General features: G+C 42.5%; 1 protein-coding gene across 2 annotated transcripts in view; it reads left to right on the plus strand.

Annotated features, from left to right (window-relative positions):
• The window catches only part of PRKCH (protein kinase C eta), a 228,918-nt gene that overhangs the window by 6,080 nt on the left and 200,983 nt on the right, over positions 1-21,855 (plus strand). Inside the window, exon 1 of one of the 2 annotated variants that reach the window (XM_063596084.1) lies at positions 6,378-6,416. The exons of the other annotated variant lie outside the window; for it this stretch is intronic. The gene's annotated coding sequence lies outside the window, so the exon portion shown is untranslated. Of the gene's footprint in view, positions 1-6,377; positions 6,417-21,855 lie in introns of those variants that run through there. 2 annotated transcript variants of the gene reach the window in all.

Here is a 21,855-nt window from a genome sequence, read left to right on the forward strand (position 1 = left end):
GGTCATATTATTATCTTGTTGTCTTTCGTTGTACTCATTGCTCTCTGAGATCATTTTGTTAATGAATTTGCTTATTATACTTTCCTCCTTTAGATTACAAATGGCTTGAGAGCAGGGACCCACCTCTCTTATTCACTGTCCTAACCCTGGGACAATGTCTCATATGTAGTAAACATTAAATATTTGTTAAACGAAATTTTATGTGATTGGGGGACAAGTAAAGTGTAAGTACTTTGGGAGCATCTTTCCATCTTTCTAGAAGAAATAAATGAAAATAGTTGAGGAGTTACTGGATGAACAGTATTCCTCTGTTAAATCAATCAATGACATACCAATATGTGCTTGAAAGACTGGGCCTGACGGCTATATTCTTTGAATATGGTAATGGATTGAAAACCTTGTGTATGGAAAATTCCCTGCTCTTACGTCATTTTAAAAGACTATGATTTTAAAACTTGTAATACGTTATAACGTTTTTCACTTATAATTTTCACGCCCAAAATGTTAAAGTCAGGGCAGAAGCAAGACATCAGCATTTAAAAGGTTGTGCCTCAGCCTTGGAGAGGAATGAGGTTGGTGGGTGGAACGTGAATCATTTTATCTTATGCAACTCTTAGTGAAGTTTTGGTATCTAGTAAGTGTTAAGAATGGTGATTAGTGGTGATGGTAAAAGTGTGGTGCATTTTTATGAGAAGAGTAGCATTTGCGTAGAATAATAGAGGTGCCTGGGATTTTTGGTAGTCCTTTTTTATTTAATAAAGCAACTGGGGCCAGGTGCTATGGCTTGCCTCTGTAATCCCAGCATTTTGGGAGGCCAAGGCAATAGGATCCCTTGGGCCCAGGAGTTTGAGACCAGCCTAAGTAAAATAGTGAGACCCCATCTCCACAAAAAAATAAAATTAGCCAGCACGGTAGCACATGCCTCTAGGCCCAGCTACTTGGGAAGCTGAGGTGGGAGGATCACTTGAGCCTGGGAGGTTGAGGCTGCAGTGAACCATGATCATGTCACTGTACTCTAGCTTAAATGACAGAGCAAAACCCTGTCTCAAAAAAAAAAAAGCTGAAAAAACAGTCAACTAGATTGTGTTCCCCTTTTGTGTTGACTTCTTAGCTCCACTTTATTAGAATGTGATAAAAATGAGACCTAAGTGGAAACTCAATCCCTGTCCATTGTTTTCCACTCTTATCATTACTGTATCCAAAATAGTCTTTCTCAATTGCCAAACCAATAGTCATTTCTTTACTTAAAACTCCTCTGTGGTTCTCCACTGCTCTTAGATAAACTCCTGAGTCTTTTTTTTTTTTTTTTTGGAGACAGAATCTCTCTCTGTTGCCCAGGCTGGAGTACAGTGGCACGATCTCGGCTCACTTCAACCTCCGCCTCCCAGGTTCAAGCGATTCTCCTGCCTCAGCCTCTCAGTAGCTGGGATTACAGGCACACACCACCACGCCTGGCTAATTTTTATATTTTTGGTAGAGACAGGGTTTTGCCATGTTGGCCAGGCTGGTCTCAAACTCCTGACTTCAGGTAATCTGCCCGCTTAGCCTCCCAAAGTGCTGGGATGCAGGCATGAGTCACTGCACCCAGCCAAAGTCCAGAGTCTTTAAAATGGTATAGGATGTTCTCCATGATCTGTACCCTGTGTTCCTCTTGAGCCTTTTCTCTTACATTTCCCCAAATTACAATGAGCATCTTTCAGTTCCTCAAAAGGAGGAACACTTCGCTTTGCTAATTCTTCCTTGTGCTTCAGGTCTCATTATGGACATTAATTACCCAGACAACTGTCCCTGATGTGCCAGTCTGGGTTTGGTCCTCCTCCTAGTGTTCCCTCAGTATCCTGAGATCTCTTTTGCTGCTGTCTCCTCCAACCTGAAAGAACGGACGTATGAATGGATTGGCCTCTAATGGAAGCGTGTGACACTGGTCACAGGGAGTTCAGGGTGTAGTTGTTTGAATGATTGACTAAGATTCATCCGCTTGGCTCTTGTAGTAGTGACTCTGACAGACTATTACATGTTTCTATTTGAAATGCCAAGCCCTAGGTGAGCATCCAGCCACCACTGAGCATGTACTAAGTACCAGGCATTGTGCTCTATCCTGTAAAGTCAAGTGGACAGGACACACATGACCCATTCTTTCGTAGGGCTTGTAATTCCAAGGGGGAGGGAGATTGGGATAAAAAGCAAACAAAAGCAACTAGGGAATTACAGAAGTACTTACAGGCAGGTAAGCCCCTGGTTTGGGGAGGTGGGGAACATCTTCCTGGAGGAAAAACAAAGAGCTGACTTTTAAGGACCCAGCCTAGAGAGCCACAGCCTGCTTCAGTTAAATGACCGTGAACAGTCTTTGCTCAAAAGAAGAAAAGGAACTTCTGACCTGATAATGTTTCCCAGAGGGACATCGCAGATGCCCTTTTGAAAGGTAAATGTTCCTGACCCACAGAAATGTTTCCATCTTTGGAAAGTTTGGGAGGGAACTGTTTCCATGCTTGTGAACAGATGACCTGCAAAAGAACTTTTGACTCCACAAAGGCAGAAAGCAGGAACACTATATTTGAACCATCAAATACCTTAAGTTTTGTATAGATCATAAAATAATCATAGATGTTGAAGCAGGATGATCATCTAATTCAGAACAACAACAAAAAGCTGATAGCTCTTAGGCCTGCAGACAGCCTGTAGGTCTATTCATTTGGCACAGATGTTTTTAACATTGAAACTGAAGGCATTTAGTGCTGTGGTGCTCCAGTTTGCCACAGACCCCTCCACTCCCTGTTATGAAGCCAACTCTCTTGACTCATTACTTGCTTGGACCTGGGACATTTTAAATTTTGTGACACTATAGCTCAAGCCTTTGTTTTCTGAATGTGGGAACCAAAGTTCCAGCCAAATCATTACTGTTGCCCTAACAGGGGTGTCCAATCTTTTGGCTTCCCTGGGCCACGTTGGAAGAAGAATTGTTTTGGGTCACACATAAAATACGCTAACACTAACGATAGCTGATGAGCTAAAAAAAAAATCCTCAAAAAAATCTCATAATGTTTTAAGAAAGTTTACGAATCTGTGTTGGGCTGCATTCAAAGCTGTCCTGAGCTGCATGCAGCCTATGGGCTGTGGGTTGAACAAGCTTGCCCTAACTCATGAGAAGTGTAATATACATACATTTAATATGTATTAATATCTATCTCATCTATATCTACAAAAATATAGATATACTTAGATTTATTTAGATATGTAATAATTTATTAATTTATAAAATGCATTAGTTTAGATATATATTTACTTAGATTTTTACTTACGTAAAGATTTGTGTCCTAGTATTTCAGAGAAAGCTAGCTTACTAGTAAATATATGGGGAGTTAACTTTTACTGCAAATTAGTATTATATTAACTATCCAATTTAAAAAGAAAGCAAACTCTGCCAGGCTGGTGTGGTGGTGTGCACCTGTAGTCCCGTTTACTGGGGAGGCTGAGGCAGGAGGATTGCTTGAACCTAGGAGTTCAAGGCTGCAGTGAGAGCTACGATTGAGCTGCTGCTCCTCAGCCTGGGCAACAGAGTGAGACTTTGTCTCAAAAAAAGAAACAACAACAACAACAGCAACAAAAAACCCCTCTTTTTATTTCAGTATACAACTCCCAGCAATAGGGGAACACTGTACTTTAATGGGAGTCAGGAGAACTGGGTTCAAGCTGTGACCTTAGGTAAGCATCTACTTATCTGGGTCCCATTTCCCCGTTATATTGTGAGGGGGCTGCACTAAACGATCTCCAAAGACTTTCACATCTCTAAAGCCTCTGCTTCCATGTATTAGGCAATTACATAATTTCTTCCCTTTTGGAGTAATTGGTTTGGTTTAAACTGTCAAAATGAATTATGTGTTATCAAAGTTAGTAACTCCTAAGAATTAAATTGGTCCAAATCTAAATTGCTTAGAGTTGGAGAGGATTTAGCTCCCATCTAAGTGACTTGTATAGCGTCGCTAGTGATGTTGGTATTATTTTCCTGGTTTAGAATCAGCCTTAAGGCAATACATTTCAAGCCATGCAGTTGTATTTCTTGATTTATGCTAACGCACTCCTTGTTCTATGGGATGGTTGTAAGTTATGTCCCTGTTACGGCAAGTCAGAGAGAGACTGAGAATCCCACTGTTTTGCTAGAAGCCATTCTCACTAGTTTGGCAATTACAGCATTATTGTCCCAAAGTATCTGTAGCTACCAGTCTATGTATCCACCCAGGGTGATGACAAATACTACAAATCACTGTAGGACAGACATTTTAATTAGAGGGAGGAATGAGCCCAAGGGTATTGACTATGGTAGTGTTTAAGTGCTGTGTTAAAGAATTTTATGAGACAGGAAATTTTTGTTGAGAATCATGGTCCTATCTGGAGATATTTATCAAGATTATTATGTTAGTGTGCTTCTGTAGCACCAGTAAATTAGAGCAGTATCTGTCAAAGCACATAGGACTTTTGTAGTAGAAAGCCCACTTAATAGGAAGCTTACCAGCAGTGCTTTTATTATGTACTGCCTTCCCAAAAGTTCCTTTGATTGCGTATAAGTTTTACCCTTGCACGCCTTTGACCTCACAGGGAGATAAATGCTTAAAAGTTACCAAAGATGTTTAGTTTGTGCTTGTGGTAAAAAATTAAGAAATTTGCCAGAGCATAAAACCATGGTCAACATGATCCCTGTCATAATTGCATTAATAAAATAAGTCATATAGGCCAGAGTGAGCATATTCTATACCTCGTCCTGTATTTCCAATTTCAGACCTCGCCTCTGTTCTCCAGGCACTTAAACAAAAACCGCAAAGCTGCATATTTATTCGTAAGTCACATCTGTCCCTTGTACTTGCATAGCTCTGTCTCTCCACCTCTCGTGTCGCAAGCACTTAAATATGATACACTCTTTCCTTACAATGGACTTTGGTTTTTGCATCTGTGATGTTGGAGGGCTGGGCCCCTTGAGCTCTGTGGTCCTTCCGGTGTTAGAGTTTTGTGGTTCTGGTAATGGTTCCGTTGGACAATGGAAATTCTGCTCCCTTCTGAAATATATTCAGGAGACTTCTGATACTCAGATTTGTTCTGGGCTCTGAAATTATTTTGGGAAGCGCACCCAAAAGTCATACGTGTATTAGCCTAATTCCATAAACAGAATACATTTATTTATTTGCAAGCTGTGGGCCTCTTAGATGCTTTAATATAGATTACTGTTGTTTAATTATGGTACAGAAGAGTTGAGAGCAGATTCCATCTAAATCAGTGCTTTTGAAACTGTTGTCGAGCCCTAGACCCTTTTAGAGATGATGAGAGCTATGGAGCTGTTTCTGGAAAAATGCACATATGTGCATATTGATGATATTCTGGGAACAATGTCATCTGATTAGTAGCCCTCCTAAAGCCTTTCCTAAACCTAAAGGACACAGGACCTCAGGTTGAGAAACCTCAGTTGAAAGGGTTCAAAAATAAGGCTTTTATTAATTCCTGACATTCAGGGTGTGGTTCTAGTGTTTTCCTTTGTATTTGAGGACATTTTCACTTCAATTAATTATAGAAAATAGTTACTTAGTAGAAAACAGGAGCTAGGAGCTATAAATTTTAGAGAAAAAGATGTTCTTAAAAATGTGTTCTCACTTATGGCTTCTGGTGAAATATACTAGATGATGACCCATTTTAGGACCTATTTGGTTGTGTTATTTAGGTATTTTCAAAAGCCTCTATTTTTTGAAAGAGTTTCTTTGAGGTTTGCAGTAGATGAAAACTTAAAAAAACAAAACTAGGACAGTTTGAGTGACCCTGGCTTGGTATCTTTTGTTAATATAAACTTTTCCCTTGTAAAAAGAAATAGGATTCATCTTTTTCATACGCTTTTTCTTAAAACATTCACCCTCTTTTTGAGCTGCAGTGGGCATTATGATGTTCTGCTGTGTTAGTCTAAGACAAAATGATGAGATTGGTGAGGCCTGCCTGATCCTCTTACCCTTTGAGCCCCAGTCTCCCATGGTCTGGGTCCCCATGACCCAGCAGATTTTTTGGTCCTCTCTGGAATTCCAGTTCACTCAGCCAGCATCTTACAGACAACCCGATGTTGGTGGAAATTGGGCTGAATGGAGACTGTCCACAGAGCAGCCCCCTAGCTAAAGGTAAAGTGAGAATCCAGCTCTCTAGACTTCAGGCCAAGATTCTTTCCCGACTCCACCTCAGTGTGTGGTGGAGGCAGCAGGGTAGCCATCCACTCAGTCATTCATAGGTGTTTATTAAGTACCTACCTTGTGGCTGAGCCTGTTCTAGGTGTTACAGGTAGGGCAGAGAACGCAAGACCCAGCATCTCGGCTCTCCAGCACTGCCGCCCTAGCACGGGGAGGTGGATAACAAGCAGGCAAACGCACGATGAAGAAAATGACAAATGCTGGGTAGGTACCAACTAGAGAATCAAAGCAGGGTGACTTGATTCAGTGTGACAAGGTGGCTGCTTTACCTGGAGTGGTCACTGTCTGCGAAGGACAGGTAAAGCACTGTGCAGCAGACTTGCTGCACAGAGCGGGTGACAATTCAGCTGAGGCCTGACTGACAAGAAGCACACAGCCCTGTGAAGATTAGAGAAAGAGCATTCCAAGCAGAGGCAACAAAGGCCCTACTGTGAGAACAAGCTTGGCAGGTGGAAAAACAATGGAGGGTGGTAGAAAGAGAGTCGGCTTGGTGTCAGAAAGCTCGGGGCATTGTCCCAGATCTGTTGCTTCCTAGGAGTGTGAACGATGAGCAAGTCCCTCCATCTCTGATGATTAGTTTTTTCTTTTGGAAAATGGTGCTAATGTTTGCTACCTCATAGGCTTGGTGTGAAGATTAGATGAACTACATTAAACATGCCCAGCACAAGATAGGCACTGGAGAAATGCTAGCTTTGGTTGCTTTTTAAATTAATTAATTAATTTAATTTTTTTTAGAGATGGGCTCGCCATGTTACCCAGGCTGGTCTTGAACTCCTGGGCTCAGGTTATCTTGCTTCAGCCTCCCAAAATGCTGGGATTATAGGCAAGAGCCACCACTCCTAGCCTGGTTGCTTTTTTTATTTTAATCTTTAATAAAATTATTTATTTATTTATTTTCTGTAATCTTGGCAGGCAAAGCTTTGGTTGCTTTTAATTTCCTGAGGAAATGAATATTTTTGACAAGGTCCTTCTGAAAAGAATCGTACTGGCTGAGGATAGACACCCACAGGGTTGCCTCTTAGAAAACAGAGTGGTGGTATGAAAGTTTCTTAGGGGTAGGGTAGGGTATAGTCTTGTTGGTGCCCTCAAATGACATCATAGAAGCATCTAGTTATCTCTACCCCCTTCAGTAACATGTTTTCTAAAGAGAGGATGGGGAAAGGAAACAAAGACTCTGAAGTTTATTCTGTATTTTTCAGTTTCTGAAAAGTGTATTTGTTTTCTTTGGACTCATAAATATTAATGGAAAGTTTCAATAATTTAGATGGACAGGATAATTGCATTGTAGTGGTATAACTGATAGGGCCCCAACTTGTTTTTATTTGTTACAAAACTATACATTTATGGCTGAGAATTAATAAACATACTAACAGTAATCATAAAGGAAATAAAACCTCAGCCATTGTAAAAAATAAAAATAAAAAAAACCACAACCCCCCCGTCTGCCAAAACTAGATATAATTGATTCTTGCTTAATTCTGAAAGCTCATTTACTTTTTGGATTATAATTTTGTGAACTAACTCTGGATAATTTTGCCTATTTTGAATAGTTTTAGATAATGCCTATTTTGGCATCTCCCTGAATATTTCTGACCATCCCTTCAACATTTATTTGCTCTGTTTAAAGAAGACACATTAACATTTGCCTAAGTCGCATGAATTAGGATGCAGAATCTATAATTATGGACTAATGATACACAAATACAGGCTTTGAGGAGTATTTATTGGACAACTACCATAATTATCAGTGCATCACAGTGTGATGGTTGGGTGTCAGCCAGATTGGGGTTCAGCTATTCATTCTGCCTCTTATTAGCAGGGATAATTTAACCCCTGCAAGCCTATTCTCTCATCCACAGCACAGTACCTGCCTCACAGGGTTACTTCAGAACACAGTGAGGACTTATGTAAACCATCTACACAGGGCATGACATATACCACCGCAGAAAAATGATTGTTGATGTCACCTTCATTACCACCACTCTACCCTCAGCACTTCAATATGAAGTGATGGGCCCAGCCCTTTTCTGAAGTTAACTTTGAAAGCAGTAAGATATTTATTTACATAGAATTTAAGAGAAGGGATTTTTGAGTACAACTTCCTCACTGGTTTTGCTTTTTATGTAGGATTCTGGAATGTAAATCAGTAGGAGATTTCTAGTTACTGGTGGAAGAGAAGATGGCTTCCTTATCCTGGAATCACAGGGATTGGGGGTAAATTCTGTACATAGGTCCTCTCTGGAAGATCTTGCAAGGAATATGGGAAAATGAAGCTGGAATTATTATAGTTACAATGTTGGCTAAAGTTGGTTCATGGAAACCTTGAAATTAAGTTTGTTGGTTTGCTTATTCAATATTGAACAGCAGAGGGTCTGAGTTAGTGAGAACCAACAAACCAGAAATAAATCAAGTTGCAATATTTAGCTGCAAAGGACAGAAAGAGGCCTTTGAAAAGCTGAAGTGAGTACTTTTATTGCTGTAATTAAGGGAAATAATGGTAAACAGGCTCTTTCAATTGGCATTAAAATATATTTTCCTTGATTAGTTTGAATATCCAATACAAGTTGGTGGATGTGAATTGTTCTGTCATGCTTTCAAGGAGGAAAACTCCAGTTTTAAAAGTGCGTCATTAGGGCCAGGTGTGGTGGCTCATGCCTGTAATTCCAGCACTATGGGGGGCTGAGGTGGGCAGATTGCTTGAGGTCTGGAGTTCGAGACCAACCTAGCCAGCATGGTAAAACTCTGTCTCTACTAAAAATACAAAAATTAGCTGGGCTTGGTGGTACGCACCTGTAATTCCAGCTACTTGGGAGGCTGAGGCATGAGAATTGCTTGAACCCAGGAGGCGAGGCGGAGGTTGCAGTGAGTCGAGATTGTGGACTCCAGCCTGGGTTACGAAGTGACAGTCTGTCTCAAAAAAAAAAAAAGTACATCGTTTGAATATGGATTTATAGATGTATTCTAGGACACCAACAATTTTTTTTTTTTTTGAGGCAGGGTCTCACTGTGTCCCCCAGGCTGGAATGTAGTGGTGTGAACATGACTCACTGCAGTCTCAACCTCCTGGGCTCAAGTGATCCTCCTGCCTCAGTCTTCTGAGTAACTGGGACCACAGGTGTGCACCACCAAGCTCAGCTAATTTTTTAATGTAGAGACAGGGTCTTGCCATGTTGCTTAGGCTGAACATTTGATTTGGCTTGCAGAAAATATGAAGTACTTTTTTTCCTGTGTGGACTCAATTAAACAAAAAATTTTATTTTACAGAGATAGGATCTTACTCCGTTGCCCAGTCTGGAGTGCAGTGGTACATACAATCTTAACTCACTGTAACCTGGACCTCCTGGGCTCAAGTGATCCTCTTGCCTCAGCCACCTGAGTAGCTGGGACTACAGTCCTGCACCACTGTGGTTGGCTAATTAGAAAACCTTTTTTCTTATAGAGGTAGGGTCTCACTATGTTGCCCAGGCTGCTCTCTAATTCCTGACTTCGAGTGATGCCACCCTTCATGGCCTCCCAAAGTGCTGGGATTACAGGCATGAGCCACCATGCCCCACCTGGGAACTCATTTGAAGGTGATCATTTCTACTTTTATTTGTTTACTGGACACTTGTTCTGGGACCTAGATCTTTCACAGCTGATTTTAAGTGAAAGGTTTCTGAACTGTATATATACAATATTTCAGAACAATAATTTCCTTTGCTTCATAGTACGGCACAACAGTGTTTGCACTTGATGTTTAGCGTAGCCTTGGTTTTGGTTGTTCAGAAGCCTTTGTTAGCTCTTTGGTTGTGCCAAGAATATATTGTTTTTGAGTCTCCTTGCCGGGCCTCCTCGCCTTCTTGTCATGCACATCCTGTACCTGGGTTGTGGTTGTATTGATTTGCTGGGGCGCTGCTGTTGCAAATGTCTGGAGTGAATGAGAATGTGTTTGTGGGTGTCTGCCCTCACCTTGGCCTCTGATCTGCTTTCAGCCCTGAAGTACTGCCATCTGCATGAACATTAGGGACCCCCAGCCTCCCCCACCCCCTAGTAAAGTACCCTGCACATGTTTGGGATTCAGGAAATGTTTGTAGAAAGAAAAAATTCCTTATCATTCCTTACCATTCTCTGTCTTGAGTCTGAGTCATGATTCAAACACTTTTGCTAAAAGGTTTTCGCTTGAAAAATTCATATTCAGGTACAGATTTACTTTTTTTTGGTGTGTGTGAGTTTAAGAGCTGCCTCAGGAGTGGTTTAGAGAGAATGAATATACCAGTAGGGTTTTTATTCCCTTGATTACTTAAATAAGTATTAAAGGTGTGTGAGAAGATTAGCTGAATCCTAGGTTCCTCAAACAAAATGTTAACTTTTGTTTGGGTGATAAGAGATGGATTTCAAAATGGGAAAAAGCGAGACTGAAACCATCATCCAGCACACACTATGTCAGGAATGTATTAATGACAGCCTGCGCTTGATAAGAACAGGACACCAACAGGGGGCATAAACAAGATCTAGGTACAACTGTGACCTTGAAGTGACCTTGAGTTTAAGTTGCCATTTAAACTCATTTTCCTTAAACTGTCCTTTTCTGGCAAAATAAGGGACTCCTGAAGTTGCCTCATTAGAACTCCAATATGCATTTTTCTCTCTGAACTGTTTCTGATGGGTGTTGACTCCTTCTGTTGTCATTTGGTCCTATAGGACCAAACTTGTATATGTAGAATTTTATTTTAAAATAGGAAAAATCATGATTCTGAAAAATTGTGCCTGTCAAGATATTAAATGACTGTTCCCATTAATATTATTGCCATTAATATTTTGAAGTCAAATTACATAGTGACAGCTCTCTGCCTGAATGATACTTACGTTAAAAGGAAGAAACTGTCTGAGAGAATTGGAAGAGATGATAATGAGGCCTCCCCACCACTTTCCCTTTTAAGCCCCTCACCCATCAACTCCTCCTCCATCCCCTAGACTTAAGTAGGTTCCCTTACTTTTCTTCTGCTTGGGCCATTGTTTAGAAAGGTCTGAGTCTTGGGATGAGCTGGCCTCCTGTTCAGGCTTAGCCCTCCACCTGCTCTGCCTGGGTCCCCTCTGTGTTCTCCCTGGGCCAGGCCTTCCCTTCTGTGTTTTCATCCTCTCCTGTCCTCCTGACACCTTCATTTAATTGTAACTTCTTTTTTTTTTTTTTCCGAGACGGAGTCTCACTCTGTCGCCCAGGCCGGAGCGCAGTGGCGCAATCTCAGCTCACTGCAAGCTTTGCCTCCCGGGTTCACGCCATTCTCCTGCCTCAGCCTCCCGAGTAGCTGGGACTACAGGTGCCCACCACCACGCCCGGCTAATTTTTTGTATTTTTAGTAGAGATGGGGTTTGACTGTGTTAGCCAGGATGGTCTCGATCTCCTGACCTCATGATCCACCTGCCTCGGCCTCCCAAAGTGCTGGGATTACAGGCATGAGCCACCACGCCCGGCCTTTTTTTTTTTTTTTTTTTTTTTTTTTTTTTTATAATTAAAGTTAAGGTTGCAGTGAGCTGAGATTGCACCACTGTACTGCACTCCAGCCTGGGTCTCACTCTGTCATCCAGGCCAGAGTGCAGTGGCGCAATCTCAGCTCACTGCTACCTTAACTCCTAGGCTCAAGCCATCCTCTTACCCCAGCCTCCTGAGCAGCTGGGATTACAGGCATGCGCCACCATGCCCCCAGCTAATTTTTTAATTTTTCATAGAGACAGAAAGGTCCTCTAGGTTGCCCAGGCTGGTCTCCAAGTGCGGGGCTCAAGCGATCCTCTTGCCTTGGCCTCCCAAAGTGCTGGGATTATAGGAGTGAGCCACGGTGCCTGGCGAAACCTTCATTTTAAAAACATACCCAAATCTTTCTGAGCACTCAGCCTTTCAGTCCTCTGTTGGCCTTGCCCACTATCCTTTTGAGGTGGGGCACAGTGTTTTCCTTTCCCTTCTCAGCCTCTTCCCTGACAGCTGTCTGCAGATGCCCTTCCCTGCCCTGTTCATTTTTCTTCCCGGTGCCCATCCCCAGGAGACTGTGCTGGCGAAGCCCAGGAGTGACAGTGTAGTCAGGTCAGTTCTTCTTTGTCTTGTTGGCTGCTACCTTCTTCAGATTCATTGCTCCCCTGTTTCTGTGTTTTTCCAATGCTTACTGATGTGTTTTTAAGTTTCTTTTTGTATCTTTCCTCATCCCTCAACCTAGTAAATATTGGTGTTCCCCAGGTGGGAGGGGGCGGGGTGGGGAGTGGGGGTGGGTGGGAGGTGGTTTGTCTTTACCTTGTTTTCTTTGTCATGGCGCATGGTCTCGTCAACTTTTAAGTCTCAACAATATTGCCCATATGCCAAGGACTTCCAAAGCTGTGTCTCTTGTCTTCCCCACTGAGCCCAACTATTGCTTCTGGAACTGGGGCAGGCTTAGGACAAACCACTTTATACTCCGTCTCCTTTAATCCTCACGGTAGACTGTGAGAGAGGAGGAGTGCTGTGGCACCTGCATTTCTCACCCGAGGAAACTGTGGCTTAGACAGGCCCGATATCAGGTCCAGGGTCCCATGTCTGATATGCTTGCTGGACAGACCTGCTTGGACATCCTTTAGGCATCTCCAAGTCAATATGTCCACAATTAAATATCCCATCTTTCCCCTTGACCTGCTCCTCCTCCCATTTTCCCGGTCAGAACTGGTCTTGCAGTTGTTCAGTCACCTGGCCACCATTCTAGACTTTTCTTTCTCCTTTACCTCTTTCCCCACCTCAGTTGATTGCCAAGTCATGCCAGATTGGCTTGGTAAATACTTTCTGACTCAATTTCTTCTTTTCCCCACAATTACCACACTCGTTTGTATCATACATGTGGATTATTGTGATGGCCTTGGAACTTTCCATGAATCTAGTTGTATTCCCTCAAATCCATCCTCCATAAACTGCCTGGATGAGCTGTCTAAAACTCAGCCCTAACCTCCCTCCTGCCAGAAGTCGTTTAAAGGCTTCCTGTGCCCTATAAAGTTCAGGCTCCTGGGGAGGGTTCCCAATCGGCTGGCCCTGCCTTCCCCATTCCATCTTCCACCTCTCCTTGCCTTCCAGTTTATGAGCTAAGTACTAATGGACAGACTCGGTTTTCTTGCCTCTGCTCATGTCTAATTCACCTTATTTACAATAAATGTTGGAGGAGGAAGGAAGATATTCCTTTGTAATTTGTACAGAAGGACTTGTATAACATTAGAAAAGATAGGGTTGAATAAGTTACATAGAAAAAATATGTCACTCTCCATGTAACTACAAAGACATCCATAAACAGGCCTGAGCATGCCACATGCACATGTCAGCACAGTTCACAGCATTCACTGAGCACCTGCTGTGGCCAGAGACCACAGTAGATGCTGGGGGTGAAAAGCTCAAGGAGCTCTCCCTGTAGTGAGGGAGGCAGCAGAAACCCACAGTTTCATCATAGGGTAGTTGAGTTTAGGAATAGAAATGGGTACGGGATAGTAGGGGATTGTGAGCCTGAGTATTCAGGGAGGACTTCTTGGAGGAGGTGATGCACAAGTTCTGTCTTCAGGGAAAGTCAGTAGTAACCAGGTCGAAGGTAGTGTAAATTCCTTTTCTCCTTTTTCCTCTTTGGGATTTGTATTTTTCCCATGGAATTTTACCTGTACAGGTCATTTTACACTGGACTAACAATGCTTAAGTGCTTTTTAAAAGCAAACTGTGCCAGATTTATCCCATTGGTAGGAACTTTCTTCATGAGTTCAGAGGCTTTGTCTTGGTTCCCGTTGTATTGCCAGTGCATGGCCCCTGGTAGGTGCTGAGTAAATGTTGGTTGAATTGGATGCCTTGAGGTGAGGCCTGAGAAAGGGTTCTCCTCCTCCCCCTGAAGGTGGTGAAGATAGTTGTGACAGTTGAGACTTGCATGGGGCTGACCTTGTGAGGTCCTAAGCCTGGTGACCTGCCTCTGCAGTGTAACTGGGCTGTCTCATGGGAAGGGCAGAGCCTTTCCTACATGGCCAACTCTGTGTTCTGAACAGGAGTGCCAAACTCATTTGGAGGGGAAGGGAGCGCCCTTTTAAAGCCTCAACTACTAATTAAATTCAAGCAGAAGATGGTGAAGGTGGAGCTAACTCATTTATTAGCATATAATATGATCAACCTAACTCATATAAATGTAGATTATCTTGGTTTGTCTTTTCCTGGCTGCAGAAAAGGCTTGGAGAGGTGCCTTGGCTTGTGAGTTAGTCAGTGAGCAGCTGCTTAAAGATTTGAAAAATCCTAGAATATGTCATCTCTGTAGGCTTTATCCTTTAATTAATTATGGATTTTTATCTGCATATATGTGAAGCTAATGATTGACTTGGTTCGGACACTGAATTGTCGGCTCAAACCTGCCATTCCACTGGGCTTCATCACTATGTTCTATGGGTGTGAAGCCTTTGTTTTTTCAGAGACCCATTTCCACCAGCGGGTTTGCACTGTAAGTGTTTCCACAGGAACTCTGCCCTTTGCCAGTGTCACTGTTGTGGCTATGCAGCAGAACCCACAGGGCGGAGGTGTTTCAGCCCTCACTGAAAATGCAACAGATCTTAACATCTCTTGCTGCAAATTTTCCAGTGTGTTCTGGTCTACCTTGGTATCTTAAAACCAGGCTCACTGACTACCACATGAGAAATGACAGTGGGGTGTCTTAAATGATCTGTTGAAGACCAGCAGCCAAAAAGATTGCCCTTAGTGTTTCTCTCTACCGGCTAACATTAGACAATGCCATGTAGAAGCTGCTGTTAGGGTTTGAGAACTGTGTTGCCTCATTCTCAAGATAGCCAAGGAGGTGTCATCTCTGGAGAAGGCAGTTCTGTCTCTTTCACTTTCTCCATGGATCAGATATTGTTCTGAAGGAGGTGGTTTTACCGATTCGTCTCACACAGACTTCTTGCCTTTACTTTTATCTGACTGCTGACAGGGTGGGCTGGAATATAATCGCTACTTAACTGGACTTGACTTTCAAGGCCTGATTGGCGTTTCCAGTCTAGCAGTTGCCTGAGTCATCTAGTTTTGGAACTGATAAATCAAAGGACTGGCTTGGAGGCTAGCGTCCTGTCTGGAGAATGGGCTTAATGTAACTTCAGTTAAGAAATTAATGAATCTGAAATGGTTATAACCCAAGGAAGAGATTTTCCTAAAGAATGTCCCTTTAGAGAAATAATGACCAGTTCCCTCAAAAAAAAAAAAAAAAAAAGGAAAAACAGACACTAGACTGGATAGAAAAGACTTACATGTTGAGGCTGATGATTTCTCTTATGGAACTATAAAAGGACTGGACTCTAAGGAAATGAGGGTGTTCAACTTCATTGGTGATATTTCCATTTGTTCTGGAGCTGTGATAGAACCAGGACTAGAGAATGCAGGGCACGATGATAGATTTTTTTTTTATGTAGCACTTTTAAACATAAAAAATATATATCTAATGTGCCAATGCAAGACCTGGCCTTTTTGTAATCAAGTAATATTTTGAGTAATAATTGATTGCACAACAGCCTGTGACACACTGTGAAAGAGTAAAATTGGCTTAAAAATTTTAAGTACAAAGACATTTCAGAAGAGTTTTGTCCATAACTTTGTTAGACTGAAATGAGTGGAATTACATGTGGCACCAGGAAATGGATCTGGATTATTTAGAACAAATGTTTTCCAGGTTTGAATCTTCTATGTGGAAGTACAGCCTGACTTCTTTGCCTTTTCCCTGGTCCGGGATCCTGACAGTCAGTTCTTCAGCTCTGTGCCTCCAGAATTTCATGTTTATGCTGCACAAGGCCTGTATTTTATAATGGTGGCTCTTTTGGACGATGACTTCCTCGATGGTGAAACTTCCAGTAATCTCCCTCATCATACTGAAATGATATCAGTATATCATCAGAACACCATGGAGCTTGTCATTTGAGGGACACAGCTTGCTTGTGTGCTTGGGAAAGAAGAGGTTTAGCATGGTTTCAGGTCAGTGATGAGTCCAGTGATCTCTGCAAGTTCCCTTAGCTCTGAGAATTCTGATGTCATATGCACTTCTGCCGCCAGAGTTGCTGCTTACTGGATGCGTAAGAAGAAAGGAAAATAAATGTAAAATGCCTGGCACCACTGAGGAAGTAGGGTGAGGAGTTAAGTTAGACAGTGACTGGCATTTCCCAGCCACACTAGTACAGAAGTGTCCTGTGGTACGAACGGAGGCAGGCTGGGGGGGTCCATTGTGTGCCAGGTGTTTCCATGAAAATAAACTGTTGAGTGCCAGGTATGGCAGCTGCAAACAGGGATTTGGGGGGCAAAATTTAATCTTTTTTTGTGATTTGTTGAATGAAGTGCCTAATGTGTCTCAGTAACTTACTTGAGAGGAAAAGAGCCGCAAGCAAGGCAGTGGAGAGTGCTGGATGGTTGCCTTGTGACCAGACCTGTTCTTTTAAGGCCTCTGGAGCCAGCTGTGGGACGATCAATCCAGCAGCTGCAGGTACGCCTCGGGTGACACTTGGGTCTGTAGTCAGCGGGGTTGCCTGTGACTGAGAGTGGCAGAGTGGTCCCTTGCACTGATGAATCCTGACCCTGCTGATCTTTGCTTGGGTGATGGCTGTTTGTGTGCTATTTCTAGAAGTTCCTCCCAACGCCTGCCTATGTGACCTGTTTTCACCAGATCCAGATTGCTAGCCCCTTAAAGCTTGAAGAACCTTAAAGGTCATCTGGAACAAAAGATTTATTTATTTTTAGCCCGGTGGCCACCCTGAACCCCCCAGTTGATTGATTGAGGCTAGTCTTGAGCGTGCCCTGCTTCACATGCTAGTTTTCCAGTTTCTACTTTGGGAGAATGACCTTACCATTAGGCTGGCCAAGAGGGCTTCTTTCTGTTCCTGTCACAGTACTAGGCTGTATACTCATTCACCCTCAGTTCCCTTTTCTGGTATATTTCTTAACAAATTATTTCCCTCTTTCCACTATTTTTAGGGGTAACAAGTCTAAGATATTTACATATAAATGGCTCTCCCTTCTCAAACCCTTTTCTAGCAAGCACTTTCTGGGAGGACAGTGTCTTACCAGGATCTTCTGTCACTGTGGTCCCTTTGAGGGTAGAAAGATCAGATTGTTGTAAAGTCTTTTGTCAGCCTCTTCATGTTTATAAACGTACTTAGTTTTCCAGACTATGTAGGTTTTAGACTTCAAGTGAAAAGAGTATACGTTGTTATGCAGCAATAGAAAACAAAACAACTACAACAAAATTGTATTTTTTCTCCATCCAGAGGCTTTAACTTTCAACATTTGTATATGGAGGCAAGGCTGACAGCCACAGCAGTAATTTCATGATGGCTGAAATAGCTGTGAACTGTGCATTAACTTGTTCCTTCTCTCTTAAATTCTGCTGCAGTGTTGGAGCAGGGAAGGCGAGCAGAGGAGTGATGAATAGAGTAGCAGGTGGGATAATATACAATAATAGGAGATACACAATAAGGATTAATTAGGTGTCAGGCTAAGTATTTCATGTGCATTAACTAATTTAATCCTCAGAATACCTTCAAGATATTCAGATTCTCTTATTATCCTCCTCTTTGGGAGGCAACTGAGGCTCAGAGAGGTTAAGATACTTGCCCCAAATAAGTGGTGAAGGCTGGGCACGGTGGCCCAGCACTTTGGGAGGCCAAGGCAGGAGGATTGCTTGAGCCCAGGAGTTTGAGACCAGCCTGGACAACATAGCAAGACCCTGTCTCTTTTTTTTTTAAAGTTGTGGAGCTAGAGTTTGAGCACCTGCATGGAACCACTAAGCTGCATTACACCTGCCTCAGGTGGTTGATATGAAGAAAAATAAAAATTTTTCAGATGGACTCTGGGTATTTGCCTTTTAAGGCTATATGCCTTTTAATTCTGATGTAAAGTGGTAGAGAAATGATTAAAGGTTTAAGAGTTGATAGGGCCCTGGGTAGCAGGGACACTTTACATGTGTTGTGTGTGCATCTGCAGCAGATGACAGCTCCCCAAACGGACATGCCTCCCTTGTTCAAGAAAGCTTGTCAGGGTGGCACCAATTTTTTTTTTTAGCAATTTAATGAATGAGGTATCAAATGATCACATAATACAAATTTGATTGATCTCCTTTTGGATATATCTCCCCTTAAACATTGTGCTGGCTACACTATCCATTTCTATAATACCTTTGATTTTATCCTCTTTACTCCTAACAGTGAATTCCTAGGTAAAGTCACAACTGAATTTATCAGCACAAGCATGCTGCATCATGTTGTACGTTCTGCAAACAGTAACGTGAGATAGTGTGTCATTTCCCAGTTCTTAAGGCTGTGGCCTACACCAATGGTCTTATTTTCCCTTTTGATTTTTTCAAAATTAACTGTTATTTTGCCAATAAGTTTAACATTTCATTGGAGCAATTATTACGTGTCTGGGGTTATGCAACACATGGGATGTGCAGAAATAAAAAGATAGTTTCCCTGCCCTCAAGGAGCTTGTCTTATAGGGGAAACAGATACATAAACACTTCTAGGGCACAGAGATTTTCATGTATGTGTGTACTATGGTGTTAATGCAGAATTCTGTAAAGGAATAAAGCTTCCATGATCAAAGCAAGCATGGGCAAATGCTTCACATCTTTCTGCCTGTGTTTTGCGAGCCCATTCTGTTTAATGTGTACTTGATTTAAAGTCGACCTGCAGTCCTGGACTTCAACCAAACAGCCATTATAGTAATGAACATTTAAAGGAGTTATTTTTCCAAAGCATTATAGTTTTTCACATCCATCTTTTCATTCCCTCATTAGCTAATGATGTTGATATCCTCACAAGCATTGTTTAGGAATGGCTTAGGAATTTTACCGTATGTTTACTTTGGCTTGTCTGCTGCCCCTTGCTTTGTAATCTGTTCACCGGTGATTTAGTTGTTTCTTTGAGTCCCTTTGAAGTTGCAAGTTGACGGGTGGGGACTGGTGGGGAAAGAAATACAGAATAGATATTCCTAAAACTATGAAGTGAAAATTCAGGAGAGACTGTCATAACTCTGCTTATTTAAGGTGGTTTGGTTTGTGCCAAGCTAAAGGAGGGAATATTGATTGAATTACTTTTTAAAAATGCAATTAATTTTTATTTAATTGTTTTCCTGGAGTTGTGGGGTTGAGGTATTGCAGTTTAAAGCAGTTTGGTTGTGCTGATAATTTTTTTCTGATTATCTTCAAGTCTCCATGGACAGTGTCACCGCAGGTCTATTCATGCTTTCGTTCCTCCTTTACCTGCCTTCATCTGCTTTCTCTGGGCATTGGTACCCATACCCAGGTGTGGTCAGTTGGAGTAACTCCTGCCTTGCTGGGCTTAACTGTGTTGTTTCTGGGCCTAAGGCAATTGGAACATCTGTAGTTTATTTCCTAATCCCAATTTTGTGGAGGTTTGTGTTCTAGCTTTGATTCAATTACTCCTAAGTAGTGGCCCGTGTTAAGTAGAGGCCGTGTGAGACAAGACACTTAATGTAGGCCCCTTGGAGCTGCTGGGTCCTTTTCATCAGAATTTGGCTAATGATGCCTCTCTCTTTTTTACACACTAAAGCCTAATATAACTAGTAATGAACCTCATTAATAATTTGTATTGGCAGATGTGAGGTGTCACACATTAAAACTGTTTTACACCATGAGCATTGACTTCATTCGGTCAGTGAGGGAGGATGCAACCACCTTTGCCAAAATAGGAAGGAAGAGAAGACCCAGAGTTTTCAGGGAACGGAATTAAATAGCACTTTAACAAGCTTGGCGGAGGCAGTGGGGTGAGGAGAGGAAGTTAATAGGCCCAGGGAGGAGAGTATCTCACTGGTTTCTCCAAGCTGATTCTTCTGGGTGCCAAGAGAGCTGTGGAAACCCACAGAGGAATGCCCCGGTTCCTTTCCTTCCGTCTTTCTGGTAAGGGTTTAGATCTATTTATTTGATGGTCAGCCTTCCAGTTTTATCAGCACCGGTCTCTTTGTACAACTTCCCAAATGTACAAACTCCAGACAGATGAGTACAGTTGGTGTTTTCCGGGGAGGGTGTTGCTCCCTGTGGTCTGTCACAGCCGGAGAGCAGGGGGCCAGAGAGAGGACTGATTGCCCATATGTTCCACATGAGTCGTCAGTGGTGCACCCAGTTTTAAAATGCTCTGGGGGTGTGTGGCCATGAAGTGGATTTTGAATGAATAGAAGGAAAAAGCTCGTGGATGAAAAACATGAGCCATTTGAACCGTGTGTGGTGTCTGGAAAAACAGGTGGTCTGGCAAAACTGACAAAGTTTGCTTGGGGAAACAGAAGCTTTGCCTCCACCTCTGATGCTTGGGCTGGGATGAAATAAGCCACTTTTCTGTTTAGACTGTGTTTAGATGGAGGGAAGCTTCTTCAGTTCTTTATTGGGTGCAGTGAATGGCAGAACTTTTATTACTTGCATTCTTAATTTTAGTTAGCCATGCTGAGCTGGGTTTACACCCACCTTGGTATGTAATTTCTGTGACCTGTTCCGCTTCCTTCTCTCCTGTCACAGTCACCAAAAGCCACTATGGGTAGCCATTTGTTAATATCACCTTTATTAGGAGTCCTCCAGGCTCAGTTAAGGTCTCCCTCCATCTTTCCACCCCCACTATTTTATGCCTTCGTAGCCACTGGCACTCTGCCTTGTGGCACTTGCACATATTTATAATCAGTGAGTCACCCTCCTAGACTGTAAGCACCATGAGGGCAAGATCTGCAGCCCACCAGCAGCCTCTGCTTCCAGCACAGCACTTGGCACACAGGAAGCACTCTCTTAGTATTTGTTGTACTTGTCAGTGTTTGTTGCCTGAATGACACAGAAGTGTTCCCTGCTGGAGAAGGGATTCGAGTTAAATGGAATCATCCAGAGAATTTGATAAAATGATGATGGCTATCCGTTTATGCTCTTAAAAGTATGCACTTGAGACCTCTAAGTAGATGTTTATTTGTTTAGCCCTTTCCAGGGTTCATGTGTTTATCTTGTTTCCTTTCGTATGCATTTTCTGCTTTGCCCCTCACATAGTAATTCTTGGAAGCAAGTAGATCATTGTTTCCATTTCAGTTGAGATCACTTTAGGGGCATGTCTGGGACTTGATGACAGATCTTCCACTATCTTATGCTCCCTACCTCACATTTATTGAGTACCTACTATGTAACAATCCTTAACATTTGTTATTCCAGTTTATCTTCCATCAGTCCTGTTGAGGTAGATATTGTGCCCCATTTTACAGATGAGGAAATCAAGGTTCTGAGAGATTAGATAATTTCTAGGAACATACAGCCAATAAAAGGGAAAGGAAGAGTCTGAGTTCAAACCCAGTTCTTTGGTGCTAGGGGTACAGCTGCTGTCTGTAGGGCATGCCAGATGACACCTTTTTGACTCTTTTGATAGGAAATGGGGAGGAATGCTTGTCACCTTAGAAATGCTGTTCGAGGTTGCTCACACCTGTAATCCCAGAACTTTGGGAGGCCGAGGTGGGTGGATTACGAGGTCAGGAGTTCGAGACCAGCCTGGCCAACATGGTGAAACCCTGTCTCTACTAAAAATACAAAAATTAGCCGGGCATGGAAGTATACACCTGTAATCCCAGCTACTCAGGAGGCTGAGGCAGGATAATTGCTTGAACCTGGGAGGCGGAGGCTGCAGTAAGCTG

This window comes from Pan paniscus, chromosome 15 (assembly GCF_029289425.2).
Source record: "Pan paniscus chromosome 15, NHGRI_mPanPan1-v2.0_pri, whole genome shotgun sequence".
In the NCBI taxonomy this organism is placed as follows: domain Eukaryota; kingdom Metazoa; phylum Chordata; class Mammalia; order Primates; family Hominidae; genus Pan; species Pan paniscus.